At 42.0% G+C, this 22,246-nt stretch overlaps 1 protein-coding gene across 2 annotated transcripts in view; it reads left to right on the forward strand.

Annotated features, from left to right (window-relative positions):
- The first annotated feature begins 8,276 nt into the window (after positions 1–8,276).
- Positions 8,277–22,246, forward strand: part of LOC140917667 (fibronectin type-III domain-containing protein 3A) — an 86,086-nt gene continuing 72,116 nt past the window's right edge. The window contains exon 1 of one of the 2 annotated variants that reach the window (XM_073360949.2): positions 8,277–8,380. The gene's annotated coding sequence lies outside the window, so the exon portion shown is untranslated. The remainder of the gene's footprint in view (positions 8,381–22,246) is intronic. The other variant, XM_073360947.2, reaches the window with a different exon arrangement.

Raw genomic sequence — 22,246 nt, forward strand, 5'->3', positions numbered from 1 at the left:
CGGACCATGAGTTCCTGAAGAAACATACTGCCACTGGCATTCCGCCCTGTGCTAGGGAACAGCAGGAAGTATGAGTTAGCCTTGCTCCTAGACACATTCATTTCCAGGCAGATATCTACTCTGAATGGTTGGTTTACAGGGGAACGTGCTGCAGTTGGGCTTCTGTGCACTACTAGAAAGGGGCAGTCAGGCAGCTTTGCCTCTGCTTCCTCACCCCACACTCACTGCTATGCTTCTGACCCCATTTGCACCCTTCTACCAATACTGATGACAACAGCCTACATTACTTCTCCTTAGGATTCTTCTCTTTTTCCCTTATCAGTAAAAGTAATTGCCAGCTGTATCAGGATGTAACATCACTCTGATGTAACCAAGAGCATGGCTCATAGCGCCAGGAAGGGTAGCAAATGTTATACATCAGTTCCTGAACTCAGACAGATCACTGTACTTACGTATAACCATTTCATTAAACATTATATTACTGGACAGTGACACACTGGCCAAGTCCCTGCCCCACATTGACAAGAACTGGAATGATTGCCAGGCCTCTGATGCAGTCACCTCTTTCTCCCTAATTATTGTTAAATAATGTGGAGATGACTTACCTCTGGGGTCCATTAATATGTGAACAGAAAATTGTTTGTCTTTGGAATAGATCAGAGTGCACTCAATGGTAGGCATGTTTCAAAATAATGTAGCTGTGAAGCAAACTCCTAGGCGTTCGTGCAGGTCTTTAGCCTCTCGTGCTCCTTTCAACTTACACACGATGAACAGTGTTTTTTGTATCACTAAGCTAGAGCCTCAGCTTGTGTAAACATGTTAAATCCATTGAGATCAATGGAACAATGCTGATTGATACCTGCTGATGATCGGACTCAATGTATACACTCAGTTTATTTTAAGAATCCAAGCATCCATAGTTTGGATTAATATAAGCACGTTTGCCAGGGCTGTTGCCTCCTGCCTTTCTTATGGATGGTTTATGAATGAGTATTTTTGTGTAGGTGTGCACTACACACAGCCCTGATACACAAGTTCTATCACAGACTCAAGAGAGGGGGAAATTTTGTTAGCGATCCTTGTTAAAATATTGGCATTACTGTGAAGCTATGCAAGTGTTGAAAAATGTTAGTGCCATGTGCCCAGTTCCTAAGGCTTGAAATTCAAAGAAGATACCAGTCAGCATGACAAGTGATTTTTTGGAAATGTGTACCTTCCAAACCCAGTTAGTTATGCCCAAGAATAAATGTAAATAACGGTTTTTAATCAAGTCCCATCAGCACAATATCTAGCTATGCCTTTCTGTTCCCCCTTCTCTTTCCCAGAAATATAGAGTTGTGCCCTGGTTTCCAAGAAAATGCTAAGAAATGCAGAAAGCAACATGATTAATGATTTACTCAACGCAAATCTTATTCCACTTTCTTTTTTCCCATTTTCTTGTCCATTTCTTTATTTTATTCTCACTCCTTTTCCCCCTGCTCTTCTTTCTGTTCTGATTGGGTTTTTTTAACACACCTTTAATCTTTCATTAAATATTAATACTACAGCTTGTAAGATATTTTCAAATTTCAAAATTTGCTGATGAAGAAAGGGGACACTTTTTTTTCTCCAAAACCTTTTTTCCATTTTTGACTATCTGTAAATAACACCCACACTTCCCACCCACCCCCATCCTCCTCCTTTTACAGGCCCAGCCCTCCTCTTGCTTTTTCTTCCTTTTCCTCCCAAGCTGTGTTTCCCCATTCCCACTGTTTATTGTTTTCTTCTTTTTCTCCTTTATCTTTTCTGAGTTATGTCTCTCCTCCCCCATCATTGTTCTGATCTTAATTCTGCTCCTTTCAACTTATCCTCCCATCCACAGATCCACTTCTGGATCCAATATACCCGTTTTAGTGCCCCCTGTGGTTCTGCCTTCATTCTGAAGTATCAGAAAATGCTCTGTGCATCTGAATACTCCCATGGTGCCTTGGAAGCTTTAGAAACATGCCATGGAAGAATTCCAATTACACTAGGCATCAGGGTACAGTATCAGCAAAACTATGAAGGAGATAAGAGCCAAGTACTGGCACCAGGAAGGGTTGCATGGCTTGTGGATGGAGAAGTGAGAGAACTATTGGTTTTTAAATTGGAGTGGTGGTGCTCAACCCAGATAAAAGAGATGGGTGTCACTCCTGTTCCTGTAATCTATGTCTTTGATGCTCAAGTACAGCAAGTCAGTAACCCTCAGATTCTTATGCATATCTTCATCTCCTCTTACCTTGACTAAAAAGCAGTGTCTTAGGCTATAATTTCGCTAAATTCCAGCTCTTCAGATTCCAGCAGGCATAGACTGGTGTTTCCTGCCTTTTCATGTTCAAAGAAATCTGATCATCAGTCCTATACTCACACAATTCCACTGGCTCCCCATTAATTTCAAAATCCAGTTCTCCTTCCTTGTTTTCAAAACCTGCCATATACTTTTCCATCCTATCTTATGATTCTTGTCCAATCTACCTTATATCTAGCTCCAGCCTCCTCTCGGTCCCTCAATGCAGACATGCCACTGTTGGTGCCAAACCTTGCTTCTGTGCAGCTCTTGCCATATGGAACAGACTTCCTGTATGACTCAGCCTCACTGTCTCTCAGTATCATTTCCAAACTCTGCTGAAAACTTGTCTTTTTCTCCCTTACCATTACCCCATAAAAGTTTGCATATAAGATGCTAGGCAGCAAATATGCAATCATTTGATTTCTGCAGCTTAGGAATAGCTCTGTTAGCTCTCATACTTGAAGCAATTTGAATTCTAGAGGAAGTCTGGAGCTTGTGGAATGTTGGCAGGTTTTTAGGCCTTTATCGTAAGGCTCACAAGCAAATGGCAGTGATTTTGTAAGCTTTTCTGTGAGTGATGTTGTTTGCTAGAGCTGAATTACCAGAGAACACCTTGCTATGCTATAACCCACATAAAATGCATTTAAGGAGGTAAATTAAGACAAAAAATAATTTAACCCAACAACAACAAAAAGGAAAAAGGAATTTACACCCCCCTGCTAAAGGATAGGCTTATTATCTACAAGAGAATCCAATTCCTTTTCCTAATCATGGCAGAGCTCCGAGACCATGCAGCTTTCAGTGCAAAGAATGTCAAGTATTCACCTCTAGAGAACTTTTGTACTCTGCATATCATAACTTTTATGCTCATGATGAGGAATAAGACACAACACCGCTAGCCATCCCTTTTCATGTCAAGCAGGTAATAACTAAAAAATTGGATCTTGGGGAAATACTTACTGTGCATTCAAAATAAAGTACTGTAGGTTAGTGCTTGAAATTGCAAAATTTATTTTATACAATACATTTTTCTCATTAACAATCTCAAATTTTAAAATATCTTGATGTACCTTTTTCAGAGAGTCTCCTAAAAATTAAGGGGATATCTTTCACTTAAGAAAATAAAATCCTTAGGGTAGCAGATATGCTTCACTGTAGCTGAGTTAGAGCCTGTGAAGGAATAAGATTCCTGAGACTGAGTGCTGAAGATTCCAGGAATTCTCTCAAAGGTGATATAATTAACCAGTCTTTTGTTCCTAGTCAACAAACACATCATGAAAGCAAGGCTGTTTTCACTGGATGCTGTGCTGGACTCTCTCACTATCTTTCTGAAGTATATGAAGGGCTTAAATTTGGTATAGATTTATGGCTTCTCTTCTGGATATTAGAATTGCCAGTGAAATAAATAAGTTCTACATAAGATATGATTCAACATTCAATAGTAGTTACTTTCCCTCCAAATCCTTTTAATTGATATTTTAATCTATTTTAATATAGATATAAATGTAAGTACCTTTTAAATGGTATGATAGTGAGAGGTGCTGAACACAGCTACTCCAGCTGACAAAAACAGGAACAGCCAGTACTCAGCACATCTCAGGATCAGGCCATTAATTTAGAGCGAGAGAGAGTCAAACCCATGGACAAGGTGTAAGTGGGAAGAGAGCGCTGTATGGGATTTCTCCAGCATCGCTCTATCAAAAGTCAAAATTTTCCCCATTTCGTCCCCATGTAGAATGTGCTATGGGTCCAGGTACCAAATCCCATGGGTTTCTTGACATCCATCAGAGGCCAGGACATCCACTAGACTGAGGACAAGGCCATCCAGGTCTACCCCACAGGGAGATAAGTAGTTCTGTAGGTAACCAAGTTCTAAGGAACCAGCACCTTAAATTACAACTCAAAATTAATAGGAAGGCCGACAAAGATTGCCACAAGTAGACAAGTACTCCTTTTCTTTTTGCGGATACAGACTAACACGGCTGCTACTCTGAAAAAAGATCATAAAGTGTTCCTTGAGTAATGTGTTCCTTGCAAGAATCACCCTTTAAACATGCAGGCAGCTTCATTCTGCAGCAGCTGCAGTTTCTCAATTGTGTTTAGGAATAAAAAATAGCATAAATAAATTAAAGGGAAGTCACAAATTCACCCCAAACTTCTACTGAAGTCTTTCAGTACCTACTTATGCACATGCAAACACATACAGAGAAAAGGGTAACACTTTAACAACTTTCCAAATGTGCCCCATCACTCATAAATTTACAGGAGATTGTATCCATTCTTTCATCGCTTTCTGTCACAACATTAACCGTTTTTAATGCAGTTTTTAGTGGAAAGTTATTAAGTATTATTCAAAGGACCAATATGACTAGAATTACTTGTTATGCTGTTTTTTCTGGTGGACTCCGCCTGTTGAAATAATTAATTAGTTACTTACTGATTCAGCAATCAATAAGACCAACCCTGATCTTCCTTCACCCTGACTGGCTGTTTGAAAGGCATCTAGCTAGGGTAGCTTATTTTAGTGTTGATAGCTTAGTATATCAAGCTCATCATTTCAGACAGTAGTGAGAGTCCCTCTGTACAGGGGTTCCTAACGCACAGGAACAATTTTCCTCATTCATTAAAACAGCAATCATTGATCTAAGCTTAATATAGTGGAAAACACATTAATTCACTTGTCAAGTGCTGCTTATACATAATAGACTTCACAACTATCTATGGATACTCAAGTTACAGGGGAAAAAATCCGGATATGTGTGCAGATTTGCATAGAATCTTGTCTCATGTACAATGGAATAGCAGCTAGAACTTCACCTACATATTTTTATTTTTTGCATAAGCCTCTAATCACTGCTGCACAGAATGTACCTTGAATGTGTCTATGATTTGGAAGTGTGAGTTGTCAAGTGGAAGTAAGTAGGAGAGAGCAAAAATCATTGCTGCAATGTTTGTGAAGTAAATGAGATGCTGAATAATTTCCTTCCAACAATGACTCTTTCAGAAGAGAACTTGCTGTATAGCTTTTCCTGACATGACAAGACTGTGGACAAATCGCTGGTGGTCTTCATCAGAGCTCCAACTGGATGAGGATGGGTGTGAGTATGATTAGAACATGGGTCTGGAAGTCAGAATACCTGGGTTCTATTAATAACTTCCTCACTATCTTGCTGTGTGACTTGGACAAGTCATAGCACTTCCCTTTGCCTCAGTTTACCCAATTGTAAAACGAATGTAATACTAATGAGCCCTTTTAGGTAATAATATTACGACTACTTATTCCTGTTAGAGAGCTTTACAATGTTAAACTCTTTTGACTTTTTTATGTGCTAATGTAACCCATATATCCACGTAAGTGGTGGAGAAGATAAAATATACTGAATCCCATCCCTGTTCATCATCTTGATCAGCTGTGACAGGCAGAAAAGAACTGATATGTTCTCTGTCGGTCAGTGGTTAGAGTCTATAATAAGTGCCAGATTATGTATATATTTTACATCCATCTGAATTTAGGGAGTGCTGTCCGGCAGAACATCAGGCAAGTTGGGAATTTGACTATCTAACCACCTCTACCTTCTGGAATTATGTCTCTCAGGGCTTATACACACTAGCACTTATGTCGGTGTAAAGTATGTCATTCAGAGGTGTGAAAAAGCCACCCCCCATCCCCACCCGCCCAGAGCGTCATAAGTTACATCAACCTAAGTGCCAATGTGGACAGAACTATGTCAGCAGGAGAATGTCTCCTGCTGACATAGCTACTGCCCCCCACAGAAGTGGATGTATTATGCCGACGGGAGAGCTCTCTCCTGTTGGCATAGAGTGTCTGCAGTAGGGCAGCTGCAGCAGTACAGCTGCGCCACTGTAGCAATTCTAGTGTAGACTAGCCCTCAGTGAAAGTACCTCCCAGCAAAGTATGAAATGCAATATCAGAGAGTCCTAGCTCTTTTTTTCTTACAGCGTTAACTAGTCGTAATAAAAAGCCACACATCACACAAGAGTAGTAAAGAATGACGAGAACTGTAAATTGGCCTGCCAGGTAAGTGACAAAAAGAAAGTGTTTTCTTTCCTCAGGTGAACAAGTTGTCAAAGATAGGTGGTTAAATTACATGTTGTCAAGGCCAGCTCCAATTTTCATACTCTTCACTTTCTCCCCATTGTATTAGACAGATTCTGTACTCGAGCTCCCCTGCCTTCTTAGGAACTGCAGTCTTATTCATCTGCTGCTGCTACACTACACCTACCTAAGCACATGTATAGTAGAGTTCAACAGGACTACTCATGGATTCATAGTCTTTAAGGCCAGACTCCCACCTGAGTATTTGCAGAATTGGGCTTTAGACCACTATGTCCTAACAACTCCACATGGAAAGACTCACATGGGGGGCCAATTTTAACCACATATTGGGCTCCACATGGGCATAGTGGCCCACATTTGCAGAGCAGTTTGCAAAATAGTCTCTGGTGCTTCCTTTGTAAATTCTTCAGGGCTGGCACCCTGCCTTCATTTGTCTATAAAGTGCCTACTCAGGGTGACCAGGTGTCTGGTTTTCAAGCAGGCATGAATCCTGGCAGCTCTGCTCAGCACTGCTGACTGGGCCATTGACTATCCGATTGATGCCGCTGCACAGTAGGGCTGGCAGGCTCCCTGCTAGCCTCCGCGTGGTGCAGCTCCCAGGAAGCAGACGGCATGTCTCACCTCCGGCTCCTACGCATAGGAGCAGCCGGGGGGCTCCGCACGCTGCCTGTGCCCCAAGTGCTTCCACCACAGCTCCCATTGGCTGGGAACCCTGGCCAATGGGAGCTGCAGAGACAGCGCCTGCAGATGGGGCAGCGTGCAGAGCCACTTGACAGTGCCTCCACGTAGGAGCCAGAGAGGGGACATGCTGCTGCTTCCAAGAGCTGCTTGAGGTAAGCGCCACCCAGAGCCTGTACCCCGACCCTTTCCTGGGCCCCAACCCCTACAGAGCTGCTTGAGTCCCTCCCGCACCCTGAACTCCTCATTTCTGGCCCCACCCCAGACCCTGCACCCCCAGCCCAGAGCCCATACCTCCTCCCACACCCCAACCCCTGCCCCCCCCACCTCCCACACCCCAACCCCTGCTGCTTCTGAGAGCTGCTTGAGGTAAGCGCCACCCAGAGTCTGTACCCCTGACCCCTTCCTGGGCCCCAACCCCCTGCCCCAGCCTGGAGCCCCCCCGCACCCTGAACCCCTCTTTTCTGGTCCCCACCCTGGACCCTGCACCCCCAGCCCAGACCCCCTCCTATACTCTGAACCCCTCAGTTCTACCCCCCAGCCTGGAGTCCCCTCCTGCACCCAAACCACTCATCCCTGGCCCCACCCAGAGCCCACACCCCCAGCCAGAGCCCTCACCCACTCCTACACCCCCACTCCTTGAGCCATCCAGGTGAAAATGAGTGAGTGAGCAAGAGTGGGGAGAGTGAGCGACAGAGGAAGGAGGGATATAGTGAGCGGGGGCAGGGCCTCAGAGGAGGGGTGGGACAGAGGGCAGGGCAAGGGTGTTCAATTTTGTGTGAGTAGAAAGTTGGCAACCCTATGCCTACTGCACTGTGGTAGCTATACAAATAATAAACAACAATATGTCAACTGGGTCTTATTATAGACCTACATCTTCCTCTATCCTTCAGTAATCTTATTTTAGTGTTGCTTTTAGTTTTGTAATAATATGCCTCTGATTTTATAATTATGTATAATCACAGTCTCTGATTATACTTTCATCTACCTTCCCATTATAATCTCAGGGTTTTTTTTAATTATCTTATTTGAACTAAGGGGTCCCAGAAAGGGTACCAGAAGTTGTTCTCATTTGGAATGTCCTCCTCCCGAGTCAGTTTTGCCGGATTGAACGGCTAAAACTGGAATGCTGGTGTCATTATATTGGTTGTCGCGCCCGGCCGCCCCTTCTTCTTGTTATCACGCCTGGAGCCGCCTGTACCCGCTGCGCATGCGCAGTGCCCGCATTCCATCATGGCGGAGCCGTCTGGCGGCGTCTGGGGCGCTTGGCAGCGCTGAGGTTGGGCAGCGGTTACGCTCGCGTCGCGCCCCGCTCGGTGAGTGGCGTTACCCCCAGCCCGCCTGTCTGCCGGAGGGACTCCCTGCCGGGCACTGCGGAAGTCGGGCGGCTGGGGCAGAGCGGGCGCTCCCCGGCCGGGGCGGTGCGGTGCGTGCGGTGCCAGGAGCCCGGGGGGAGGGCGCCATGGGGCCTGCTGGCGAGGGGGGTGGGGCGCTTACTGGGAAGCTCGTGGGGTGCAGGGGGCGCAACGCGGGAGGTGGGGGCAGGGAGCGCTCCGTGGGGAAATGGGGCAGAAGGGTGCGGGGAGAGCAGAAGAGGGATGGGGGGCAGGGAGCGAATCGTGGGGGACAGAAGGGTGCAGAGGGCACCGGGAGAGGGGGGTAGGGTGTGGACCTTGGGAGGTGGGGGGCAGGCTGGTAGGGAGCGCACACGGGGGAGCGGTTACTGACATTTCTCTCCTGTTGCGGATATCTGTCTCCTCCCCCTTTTCCGTGGGGCAGGCAGATGGGGTGCTGGACTGAGACTATAGTGAGGTCCCCCGTTTTGAGAAGGGGGTTTACTCCCACGAGCCCGCCCCCATCTCCTCCCCAGTGTGTCCCATACGGAGCCAGCTGGAACATAGCCAGCCTTCCTGTTGCCTCCCCTTTGAGCTATCTTCAGGGAGTCCCCCATATTTCTCCCCTGCTACTTTCCGTTTATTTATGTGCGGGGAGGGGGTCAGGGTCTGGAGTCCCTCTCTTTCCTCATCTCTTCCCCACCCCCCCACCCCCCCCACCCCCTCCGGCAGCCGGCGTTGCTGCCTGCAAATGCCACGTCGCCTTCTACTTGTTCCCTTTGACTGGAGTGATCAGCAAATAGAGACTGAACACCTCCCTCAACCTCTCTCCTCTGGGTGGGAGGTGGGCAGGTCGGTCCTGCCATCTGATCTATGGCTAGTAGCCACCGTGTTTTACCCCTGCCCTGTACCCCTCCAGCTAGGGGCAGCCGTGAAGGTGGGTATCCTACTGTGGCTACTTTCCAGTGTGATCCTATTATTGGCATTTAACAAAAGGCCACTGCTGTTACTTTAGTGTGTAGTGCTGGTGCTTGGGATTGGGGGCCTCCAGGGACCCCTGTCCCACAGTATGCAACTTTCCTTCCTAACCTTTTGCAGCAGGCACTTTATGAAGTGACTATAGCTATAATCTTTTCAACTAATCCTGGGTGATACATAGCTGGCAGGTGTATTTAGCTCAAGCTCAGAATTTATTTCCTGTTTATAACTATTCTTTCTCTGGTAGCTGACTTCTTATTCCTGGATGATTTTAAAACTAAAGATAGGTTCATCTTTTGTTTTTAAGCTTGCTGTTGAGACTCCTATCTCTGAATGATGGAAACATTATGTGAAGTCAGTGTATGTTGTATTTTTTAAAAGAACTAGAATTTTTCAATTTCCAGCCAGTTTCTTTGTGTTTTAAAATCCTTTTCTTTCTATGGCATTTAGATTTTGCTTATCAGAAATCATTGCAAGCTTTGCCCAAAGCCTAAGTATTAACATGGACACAGAAAATAATGAAATTTGCAGTAGAACTACAAGGTTGTGTATATCTTAGGTATTTATATAAGTCTGCAATATCAGAGTGCCTCACAATCTTTTAATGTATTTGTCCATGCAACACTCTGTGAGGTAGGGAAGTGCCTTTATCCCTATTTTACAGATGTGGGGGGCATGAGGCACACAGATATTGGCCCAAGATCATGTATTATGTCTGTGGTAGAGCATGGAATTGAATCTAGGTTTCCTGAGTCCCAGAGTAGTGCCCTAATCATTGGACCATCCTTTCTGTATTTTAAACCAATAAAATATCTTTGGATTTATGTACTAAAATTGACAAAATAGTAGTAGTTTATATGCTGTCCAGTGTCTTTATCAGAAAAAAAAAAATTCCCTATCCCTGCCTTCCAAATGCCTCAAGCAAAAGGCAGAAAGGGCATGTTGGAAAAGGGATAAATATGAATAACAGGAAAAATAGTTGTATTTCTTAAGACCTAAAATTATAATATATGAATTTTTGTGCCTGTTGGAAAAGTAGCTAGCTGGTATGCTCTCTTCCCTTCCAAAACTTTGCCTCACTGTGTCCCAAGTCTTGCAGTCTGTGCGATCATTGCATTGTGATCTCCTGTCATTAAATTGGGTTAAATTAGTCTGATATTTCATAATGCAGAGTTGGAAGGTCTCCCACCAGTTTCGTCCTTTCAGTAGGGTAGGGGAAAGTGTAGTGAACATTTTCCCTTGTATTTTAACCTGTAACTTTTAATTACAAGATTCTGTGAAAAGATCCCTTGTATAGACCATCTTAAAGTTTCTTGGAACAAGCTATTACAAGTAGATCACTCGTAGGTTCAGGATTGTTGCAACAAGATTTTCTTTTCCAAAATCTTGGCCTGGGCTGCAGTTAGGCTGCACCTTGGCAATGAATCTGAATAATTAAACTTTTAGTATATCTGTAGATATTACGCGTATTTCAAAGTAGTTTTCATCTTTAAAGTAATATTAAAATAGCTTATTTCTTGTCATGCCCAGCAATTATACCTAACAATATTTTCAAAGAATTGACTGTTGGAATTACTTGGAATAGTAACTCAATGTGTACACTTTTAGAGAGAATAAAGATAACTCTGTCTACACAAATGTGTTTCCTGCCGCAGTCCTTGATCACGCACTATGTCCTTCTTGAGGTTAAGTTGAAACCAACTTTGCAACAAAGTCAAGCAGAATATTTTGGTAGGACTTTTTAAAGTGGTTTGGGTTTTTGTTGTTTTTTTGGAGGGGGTAACATTTTGTATTCTGTTGACTGTGTGTGGGTCTGTCAATATTAATATGACTTTTTTATTCATTTTTTGGAAAAGTTTTGATGAGACCTTTAAAACCCAAATCCTGTCTGCACTGTGTAGACAGTAAAAATTCCAGTACACTTTTCATAAGATAGTTTGTCCTGTTGGCCTTGGCAATGCTCTTCCCCGCCCCCCCCACCCCCAATTGGCAAACTCCCACCAATTTTGTACAGTCACTGCATTTCAGTTGTATTGTGTGTTCCTATAGTATATGGTTGTCTGTATACACATTGCTTGAAAAATATTTTGGAATTCTTCTGGATAAAGTATTGTATCTAAACAAAAATATGCATTTGTTTTAAGTTCAGAAAACTGGAACTCTAACTCTAATACAACCATTATTTAGTGACCCTGTGATTCAGGAACTTTGAAAACTTAAAGTCAGCTACAAAAAATACATTTGGAATGAAAAGTTCTGGGGATACTTTTCTGTGCCATAAATACTTAATTCCACATAATTAAGGGAGACTTAAAAATATGCCTCTGAAAGGAGGTGTGTGTCCTCATATTAATAAGGTTGTGATGTAGTCTTAGAGACTTCAGAAGGGAATCTTTATTTTAATTACAAGTCAACTTATCGCTAAATTTCAAATGATTATGAATACGAATACCAGGTCTCTGAATCAAATTATTGCTACTAGAAAATGTAATTGATGCAAAATTCCAAGTCCTGTTAATACCAGCAAAATAACTTCAGATTTTTTCTTTCACCTGCTTTCTAGTGTGCAATATAAGGCAAATTCTGATTAAGTTTGCCCAGGTCAAGATGGTTAGTTTTCAGCTGTTATCTTTACTGCAAGCCAGATCTTAACTGAAAAGTTTTGGATTCCTGAGTGAGGAGCACACACTGAACTCTTTATTACATTCTTGAAGAGCTTATTGTAAAAGCAGCGATAATTTATTCTTTCAGTGGTGCTAACACAATCCTTTCTGTGTATCGACCAGCATAGACAGACCACTGGCTCAGAGCCCTAAGTCTATTTCCAGTCTTAATGTAAATCTACTATTGTTCTGTCTCTCTTGATTGATATGGAAACTGCCTCAGTTTTCTGAGAATTCATTTTTTTCAATATTTAGATCTGGATCTTAATCAGTATATCTGACTAAAATTGACTTTCTTTAGAAGATCATATTAGTAATCCAGCATTTGCAAAGACCTTGAAGTGCTTTGGCCCTCATCATATACATAAAGGCAAGAAAGTTTTAATCTTTTAACATACACACTCTTTGAAGGTTGGAACTTGGTGCCCGATCCATCACTTTATTTTATTCCAAGTAAGAAGCAGTTTCTTGTTTTGTAGACTAACCTGAGTTAGATAGTTTTAAATTTAAAATGACTTGGTTAGACTTTATTAGATACTTCTGAAAGGGCACTGTCAACTTTGGTATAGTACTTAATTTTTGTTCTATTTTTCTTAACAACTGTATCCATTAACATTTGTTGAATACTCTTCCCCTATCTTGAATGTAACATGTCTGCTTTTAAAAGCTTCAATGAATGTAGTACCTTCTACTGGAAAGCTTTTAGTAGAGCAATTTTTGTAGTTATATTTTAGTTTGTAGCTATTAAGCTAGCACAAAGAATACATTTTCTAGGCCACACAAGTAGAGAAATGGTTGATTTTTCTTTACATTCCCTCTCAGGTAAAATATTTTCAAGGTAATTCAAATTTGAAGAAATCTGCTTAACTTTATCAATTGATTTTTAATCTTTTCCAGTTTTTTAATAATCGGACAGCATCTTTAATGACTGGGGCCTTAATTTCCAAAGAATACATTATGCACTAGAACATCTTAATTACTTGGAAGTTATTTTTTAGTACTTACATAATACTGAAACTCTATTAGCTTCATAATTGAGCTCTTAACATGGACACTATGCTATTACATGTATGTGGGGGGGGTGTGTGTGTGTATGTATAAAAATACACAAGGTTGTAGATAGTCATTCTGTAACACCAAATATAACTTATACTCCCGAGGGAAGTCTGTGCCAAAAAAATTAAAAATTCTGTGCACAATATTTTAAAATTCTGCATATTTTATGTCAAAATAATGGCATGGTTATTGAAAATGGCATGATTATTGAAAATGGCATGATTATATCGTGTTATTTTGATAATTTATTTCAAAATACCTGTCAGCAAGTGTACATGTAACAAATACAGATAACAAAAAAGATTCATGAAATGTGTTTTGACAAATAGATTCCTTACTAGGCGTATTAGTACATCTATATGGCTCCACAGAGCACATGGCAATATTCATATTTCCATTATATCAAGCACAAAAAACTTTAAGGGTGTGTCTACACAGGAAATAAAATAATGTGTCCGGCCTGTGCTAGCCGACTCGGGGCTCAAGATGCGGAGTTGTTTCATTGCTGTGCAGACATCTGGACTCGGACTAGAGATGGAGCTTTGGGACCTTCCCACTCTGCAGGGCCCTAGAGCCTGAGCTCCAGCCCATCACAGTACAGTCTGGGTGCAGCTGGTTGGGGCTTGGTGAGGTGGGGGGTTTGACTGCAAGGGTAAAGGTCCAGATGTAGGGGGGTGGGAGTTGATGGGGAGGGGAAGGTCTGGATGTATGGAAATTGGGCAGATGCAGGAACAGCTCCTCACACAGTGATTCCCTCCTCCCGTGGCTGGGGAGTGAGCATGGCAGAGTGGGATGTGTGTGTATGCGGTGCTTTCTGCAGCCAGGGGAGGTTCCAGGGGTGAGTTATGATCCAGCAAGTATACAGAAAAAAGCTAAACACTGATAAATGGAGAAGATGAAAGAAAAGGGCATTAAATGTTTCTACGTAAACATTGATTCAATAGTTAATAAGTTTAGAAACTGTTTTAATAGACTTTTTTCAATCAGCATTGTGACTGACAGAATAGATATCAACGGTTTAATTAGGAGCAGTGTGGACGTACCTTGTTTATGTTGGCAATAGGTTCACACACTTTCTTTGCTACCTGGTGTTATCTTACTGGAGACTTGCATAGGTGGCATTTGGATACAGAAAACAAGTTAATATACAGTAAAATCTATTTACCTGCCTAAAGCAGAATATGTGCTGACACACAACAAGGAAATATTTAGTCCTAATCAGTAATAATATATTGATCAAATAACTAACTAGATGACATTTCAGATTTTATATATATATATATATATATATATATATATATTTCTAAATAGCTTTGAGATTGAAGGTTCTGATCAGGTTTAAAAATAAAGATGAATCTGCGTAAACTGAATTCTGTTTTATGTCCAGTTTTTCTACCTACAGCAGGGTTTCTTTATTAAAACAGTCCAAACAATGAAAAGCTAAAGATTCTCATAGATTGCTTTCTCTCTTATTTATGACTCCATAAGATCCCTGAAGAAATTACAATAATTGTTTCATGAAAAATCTATAGTATTGGAAAAGTATTTAGAGATTTTTCTGTCTCTTTTAATTTTAGTTTGAGATGAGGATAAGCTGCATGGGCCACAGTTTGGGAACCAGTGAGCTAGAGTAATTTTTTTTTTAATGGGTGGAAAATAAGTGACTGCAGCATAAAATGTTTTTGTGAAATGCAAAAGAGCTTTCTGATGTATAGTTATACATGTGTAATTTCTTAACTGTTCCTGGAAAGTTGAAAGGAATATGTCTTGAATCTGTCATCTAATGTTTGCTGTGGGGTCTGAATCTAATTAACTGTTCTAATAATTATAAGCACAGAAATGGATAATGTTGGGAGAAAAAGACACTGGTAAAAGTGCTATACAAATTAACATCCACCAAAAAGCCATAGACCTATATGCCCTTATGTATCACCACTTGTAAACACTGTACCCTTTGATATGTTTTCAAGCACTTCTATTTGATATATAGTGTTGGCTGCAAACAGCATACAGTGATGCATTTTATTCTCTTGGCTAGTACAATTGTATGATTTCCCTCCTCTCCCCAGCTCCAGACGCACACTTTTTTTCTTGCATGCAATGAACTTGCATCTTTCAGTAAAGTATCACAGCTACTACATGCTGTTTGTTAAAGTGAAATACCAGCAAACAAAGTTGCTATTGTGATAGTCAAATTATGGTAGTCTTCTTGTTTCATTTTAAGTTCTTGATACATGTTTGTGTTTTTGCTGAGTGAGTAGTATTTCTTGATACTTGTAAGTTTCAGAGTAACAGCCGTGTTAGTCTGTATTCGCAAAAAGAAAAGGAGGACTTGTGGCACCTTAGAGACTAACCAATTTATTTGAGCATGAGCTTTCGTGAGCTACAGCTCACTTCATTGGATGCTGCAGCTCATGAAAGCTTATGCTCAAATAAATTGGTTAGTCTCTAAGGTGCCACAAGTACTCCTTTTCTTTTTGATACTTGTAGAATGGCTACACATCAAAGCCACATGTCATACTTTGACATGCCATTTTGATCTTTGTAAAGGGCTGCTACTCTGGGAAGATTCAAATGAGCAATCAGTATAATTTGTTTCATTACCTTCCAAAGCAGTAGATGGAACTGGAGAGAGAACACAAGTTGGCTCATGGAGGCAGAGAGTGGTAGGTTGCAGGAAAACTGGAAGATAAATAAAAAGCAAACATCTGGGAAGGGGTACTTCTGTTATGGAGAATAGTTAACTTCTCCCATAAAATGAATAGGTGTTTGTATAGGGAGAGAGCCATCTTGAAATACCCACAAAAGAGATTTTTGTATGCTAAGAACTCTTTGGTAGCTATGCCTTGGTATACTGTCCTTGGACTAGGTAGTTTTATTACTTTGTCAGGTGAAAGACATTTGTTAAACCAGATGTTAAGATGACTGTTATAAATAAAGTAACACAATGATTATACATATCTGCTGCTATTTAATGCCCTACAGCAAATATCTTCAACACTGATAGCTCTATAAAAGGGGTTGGTTTATTTGGCTCTGCCTTGTGGAGGTTTAAGCGAAGTCAGCTACTTGCTTAATCTGTACTGTAAATGTGTTGCTCTAATTAGGATTACTGAAGGACTGAACAGGAATCAGGTAGCATTTAATATTTACAAAGACTTAAGCTATAAAGGTTGTGGTTTTTTATTTGTTTTACTACCCAGAGATTCTAAATATTAAGTAGAGTGGATAAAAAAAAGTACAAAAGTGTATGTTCAAATCTATTTATTTATGTTACTAATTCTTTCCTTTCTTCCCATTGATAGTCTTAAATAGTTGTACACTGATATTGTTATCTAAAAGGTTTCTCCAGCCATGGAAGTTGTTAAAACATGGAACATCTGTGAAAATGAACTTTCTGGTGTGGGTACAACAACAAATAGTAATACTTTTGCTATCTGAGGCATAGGTATCTTAAAATACAAGATTTAAGATTTTATATAACTAACCTATTAAACATTAGGTTTGAACTGCAGCAACCCCAATTTTTCTGCGCAACACTCTCAATTCCTAGCACTCAATCTTTACCAAAGTGGAAAGAAAAACAAACAAAAATCAGTCATTGTTAAGGATAAGATTTTGTCATGAAGGTCACAGGAGTCATGGATTTCGTGACTTTGAGACCTCCATGACATGTTCAGCTGGGACTGGAGCTGTCAGCCAGCGGGAGCCCAAGAGCTCCGAGCTACTAGCCCCGGGGCTCTCAGCCAATGTGGGCGGCAGGGGCCCTGGAGCTGTCATCCATTGTGTCAGCCTCCCCTACCCCACCCTCAGCAAGACTCTGGCTCTCAGTCCCCCCACCACACCACCCCCCACAGAGCTCAGGCTTCTCCTCCCCCCCCCCTTCCCCGTTATCTTTTAGTAAGAGTCCACAAGCAGGTTGCAGGCTTCTGTGAATTTTTGTTTATTGCCCATGACCTGTCTGTGACTTTTACTAAAAATAACTGACAAAATCTTAATCTTAGTCATTGTCAAGAACATTTTCCCTTTCTGGTGATTTTAGGAGAAGCGGATAAAGAATAGAGGTTTCAAGTAGGACATATTCAATCAAAATTGGGAAAGCTTTCACACTTCATAAATCTCTCCTATGTACTGTTGCCAGGCCAGTTTGTTCACCTGCCGTGTCCACGGGTTCGGCCAATCGCGGCTCCCAGTGGCTGTGGTTCGCTGCTCCAGGACAATGGGAGCTGCTGGAAGTGGTGCGGGCCGAGGGATGTACTGGCCGCCGCTTCCAGCAGCTCCCATTGGCCTGGAGCAGTGAACCACGGCCACTGGAAGCCGTGATTGGCCAAACCTGTGGACGTGGCAGGTAAACAAACAGGCCCGGCCCGCCAGGGGCTTTCTCCGCACAAGCAGCGGAACAAATTTGGGAACCACTGGTATAAAGAGCAAGCCTTAGACTGACTTGCTGGGCAATCAAACTGGGACATGATAGTTTAAATATCCTTTGGAGGTTTAGTATAAAGGTGTGTTTTTGTTTTTTCCTTGTTTTGATGTAGCAAGGCAGTAAACACTAAGATTTCTCTTAATTTGTACCAAGGCCTGTAATTTTTTTTATTTTGAAGCATGAAACTAAAGCAAATCATGCTTTGTAAATGAGTTCTTACATTGGAAAAGTTTGTATCTGAATCATAAATTGACATTGTAGACCAAGCACATTTCTGATTCCCATAAGCAGACTGACTCAGAGCTAGCGGAAAACAACTTTTGCTTTTTTAGTGCAGATGGAGGCCTGAAAACAAACTCCTGATTGTATTAAAGCTGTGAAGCCCTGTATTTACTGCTGTTTTGTTGGGTTGGAAAAGAAGTGACTGGTCTCACCAGTTTCTTAATAGAGAACCTTTCCTGGGATATGATATTTTTTTAATGATCTGTATGTTTCATTGTTCCCTATTAGACTGCTGCTTCTCTTTGTTCACTTTTTATTGAGTTTACATATTTGACAGTTTCATCTGAAAGCATTTTCAAAAGTTTCTTGTCCTATAACTTTTTAATCCTCAAATACTCAACCCAAATTAATATCCTCCATAAGGTAAAGTAGACTTAAATCAGCCACTTCGTGGACTTGAATTTGGTACCTTGCCACTTGGGTCTTCAAGTTAATCACTCATTAGTGCAGGAGAAACCCTCAGAAGCACTTCCATGTCTTTTCTGTACAATGGGTTAGTCTGACTAGACGTACTCATTACCTTGAGACTGTTTCCAGGCTTAATAAGCAATATATTGGGTTGTTTAGTTTCAGACAAAAGGCTACCTCTTCCCCAGGTACTAAAGAAAGAGCTGGTAGCTCACTGAGTGAGCAGCACTTGGTTCTTCTGAATGCAAATTACCTTAGAAAGGATTCAGTTTTACCTGTATTTCTAATGAAACAAATTACTAATTCACTATTTTTCCCATTAAGGTCAAATTTTTCAAACATGGGTGCTTAAAGTTAGTTACCTATGTAAGTAACCTGGACTTCAGAAATTCTGAGCACATGCAGCTCCTATTGAGATCTCATAAGGGATCAGCATTCATCCAAACATTTTGCTTTTGCTGCAGAAACCTGTAGCCTCTGGAAGAGGTTAAAAACCTGCTGCTTTTTTGGTGACTGAATAGGGTCTGACGTGTTACTGCTGCTGTTTGTATTGGGGTAGGAGTCATGGACTGGGATCCTCTTGTGCTAGGCACTGTAGAAACACATGACAAAAAGACTGTCCTTGCCCCAAAGAGCTTACAGTCTTGTCTTGTCTGTCTAGAGTTGCTTTAATTTTAGGTGCAAAGCATTCAGCCTAACAGTTTTCTAAGTGTTCTCAGCCAATGCTGTGTTTATTGTTTCAGCTGTTGTGGAAGTCTTTTACAGACATTTTCAGTCTTTGTTCCCTGTTTTCTGGGTTCTTCATTCTCACTTTCTGTCTCTAGCAATGGCTCTGCCTTTGCAACGTAAATCTGTAGTTTTCTAGCCCAAGTCATTCATTTGTTTATCTTTGGACGGTTTTGTCTGTTTTTCCTGCAATTCTTAAGGCCATTTTTTCAGATTTAGATATGAGATATATATGTAGGATTTCAAAGTACAGTGTTAACATACAAATAAAATGGATTCCTTCAAGCCCTAAACATCCAGAGCAATGCTTTGAGATATAATTAGCCTATTTTCACGTAAGAAATTACCTTTAATTGTGTTAAATAAGTTTAATTTACTAAGTGTTTAAAGAATTCATGCTTTATACCTTCAGGACAGCATTAACTGAACAAGTTAGCTGATGCCAAACACTGTGTATTCCCAGCAAGTGGAAAGAAACAGACTGTTGTGCACTCATCTGTTTAAACACGCACACAAACCAACAAAAAACACCTGTAGGTGGAAAACATCTTAATCCCATTGCTCCTTGTAGTTGGAGAATTAAACACTCTAAGAGCCCAATTCTGCAAGGAGTAGAGTATCCTTAATTCCTGTTGACCTAAGTGGGAATAGCGCATTTCAGAAGCCACTTGGCTCCTTCATAGTATTGTGCTCTAAGGATGGGCTCCACAAAGGTACTTAAGCACCTAAATCCCATTTTCAGATACCACTACGATCCACAAAACTCCCTCTAAAGTCTCTTGGTGCCTAATTTTTTTCCTCTGGGCATCCATGCTGCAGTCAGGGGTGAAAATAAGTCTAGGGACTTACTGGTACAGGGCTGGGCTGGGGCTGGCTTTGGGTCCCAGAAGGGGCGGGGCCTCAAGTGGAAGGGGCAGGGCTGGGGGAGGTCAGAGCCAGCTCCGGCCCACCCTGTACCGGCAAGTGCCTCCTTCCCCCTCCCTGGGGTAACAGCGGCAGCCGGGGGCTCTGGCAGCGGTTTAAAGGGCCCTGGGCAGTAGCGGCGGCCGAGCCCTGGGCCCTTTAAATCATCCCCGGAGCCCCGCCGCCATTTCCCCAAGGCTCCAGCCGCCACTACCACCCCGGGCCCTTTAAATTGTCCCCGGAGCCTGCCGGAGCCCTGGGGAAGCAGTGGCAGGGCTCTGAGGATGATTTAAAAGGCCTAGGGAGCTGCTGCTGGGAGCTGCAGACCTTTTAAATTGCACCTGGGAATCCACCCCGGTTCGGCACCCCGGCTCTTGGCGGTACGCTGTACCGGGGCGTACCGGCTTACTTTCACCTCTGGCTGCGGTCTCACTATAGGCGCCTGGACACCTATCTCCTGCCTAAACCCAAGAGCGATTCATAAACTGGGAAAGACAAGCATTTGGCTGCCCAAGTCTTGTGCAGGGGCCTGATCTGGTAGGCAGCCTCTGAGCATGCCTAGCAGATGGGACCCCTCAGACAAAGTCATACAAAACAGGTGGAGGCGGGGGACAGAGGAGGAGATCCCATATAATGTTTAGCCTAGTGGATAAGGTTCCCACCTAGGATGTGGGAGACTCCTAGTTCAAGTTTCTTCTCCTCCTGAGAGGGAGAAGGGATTTGAACAGGGATCTGCCATCTCTCAGATAAGTGCTCTAACCACTAAACTATAGTCATTCTAACTCTTTTTCTGGCCCAAATAATACTTAAGTATTCCATTATTGAAGTTGTTCCACTTTATTAAACAGAAGAGAGTGACCTCAGAAGTCACATCAGAATGCTCCATAGCCTAATGCAGTGGTTCCCAAACTTGTTCCGTCGCTTGTGTGGGGAAAGCCACTGGTGGGCTGGGCCGGTTTGTTTACCTGCTGCGTCCACAGGTTTGGCCGATCGTGGCTCCCAGTGGCCGCGATTCGCTGCTTCAGGCCAATGGGAGTTGCCGGAAGCAACACAGGCCGAGGGATGTACTGGCCGCTGCTTCCAGTTAGGAAGTTAGGTGCATGCCCAAATGGCAATATAATAGATGTTTGTATTATATAAGTTGTATATATGAGCCTTATACTAAGTAAATAACCATTTAGTTAAAATATACAGGGGTGATCCTTGATGTGGCAAAGGTAGGGTCAGTCAACTGACCACCTAAATCTAACTAAAAAAAATCTAATAAGCTTTCAGCATCATCTTGCATCTGTGCCTCAGTTTCCCCATCTGATGGTGGTACTTCCATTGTAAATCACTTTGAGATCTACTGGTCAAAAGCAATATTATCTAGCTCTTATTTACTCAGTCCCTGCAGAGGTTTATAAATTGCTTCAGTAAAAGGATAACCCTTTGAATCTATATGATTGCAAATGAATTTCCTTGGACTGGAGCTCTCAAAAAATGTCCAGGACATATTATAAATGCAAGGGAGTCTTCCTAGTACCAAAGCCATTGCTGATATTGTTTCTCTGGTCCTGTCTACACTATAGGGAAATCAAGTTAACAAAAACAGCTTTTAAACATAGTTCTTTCCAGAAAGGTGCCAACACAACTTTTATGCTGGTACAAAGTCTGGAACGTGGCCTGTGAAAGGATTTGTTACACAATCCTTCTTTCTGTATATTACCTGGGGAAACTGTTTTTGGAAGAACCGTTAAAAAGCAATAACAAAAGTTTCTCTGTGCTGTTGTGGTTTTCTGCATCTCCAGGTACTCTGCCATTTGTTTAAAAGCCTCCAACAAAAGAATGTTCATAATTGCTATCTTGGATATGCTTCTGAGCAGTAGCGCTTCCTATATGACTGCAGCAGCAGTAAAACTCTCAAACTATGGCCAGCATGTGTTTCATATAGTTTCTGGTACTGTCATATGGAAAGTAATTCTGCACAGGAGCATCTTGCAGGTAGCACTAACATAAATCACTGTGGCATTCTGCTGCTTATTTGGGTATTAAAGGAGGATGAGAACAAGTTAAACAGGGTTCTTGTGAGAATGTACTTAATATAATAAAGCTGTGTAGTCTCTTTTGTAAAGCATCTTCTATTCTGTCTCTGGAGTTAACTTTATCCTTTTTTCCTAACACTGAGGTCTCCCAGCCTGAGAACACAGGCCTAAATTATACAGTATTTTTCCCAGTTGTAAGTACAGAAAATGTTTGACTGCACCTACTTGTTGGGTAAGCCCTAAAGAATATTTTCTGTGTCTGTCAATTCAACTTGTGGTGGCTTTTTGGCTAGAAGCCAAACTTTATACACGACAGGGTGTAGAAAAATTCACTTGAGTATCATTCTGGATTATTTCCAAAGATGTAGTAAAAACATAAGAG

Source organism: Lepidochelys kempii, chromosome 9, assembly GCF_965140285.1.
Source record: "Lepidochelys kempii isolate rLepKem1 chromosome 9, rLepKem1.hap1, whole genome shotgun sequence".
Classification (NCBI taxonomy): domain Eukaryota; kingdom Metazoa; phylum Chordata; order Testudines; family Cheloniidae; genus Lepidochelys; species Lepidochelys kempii.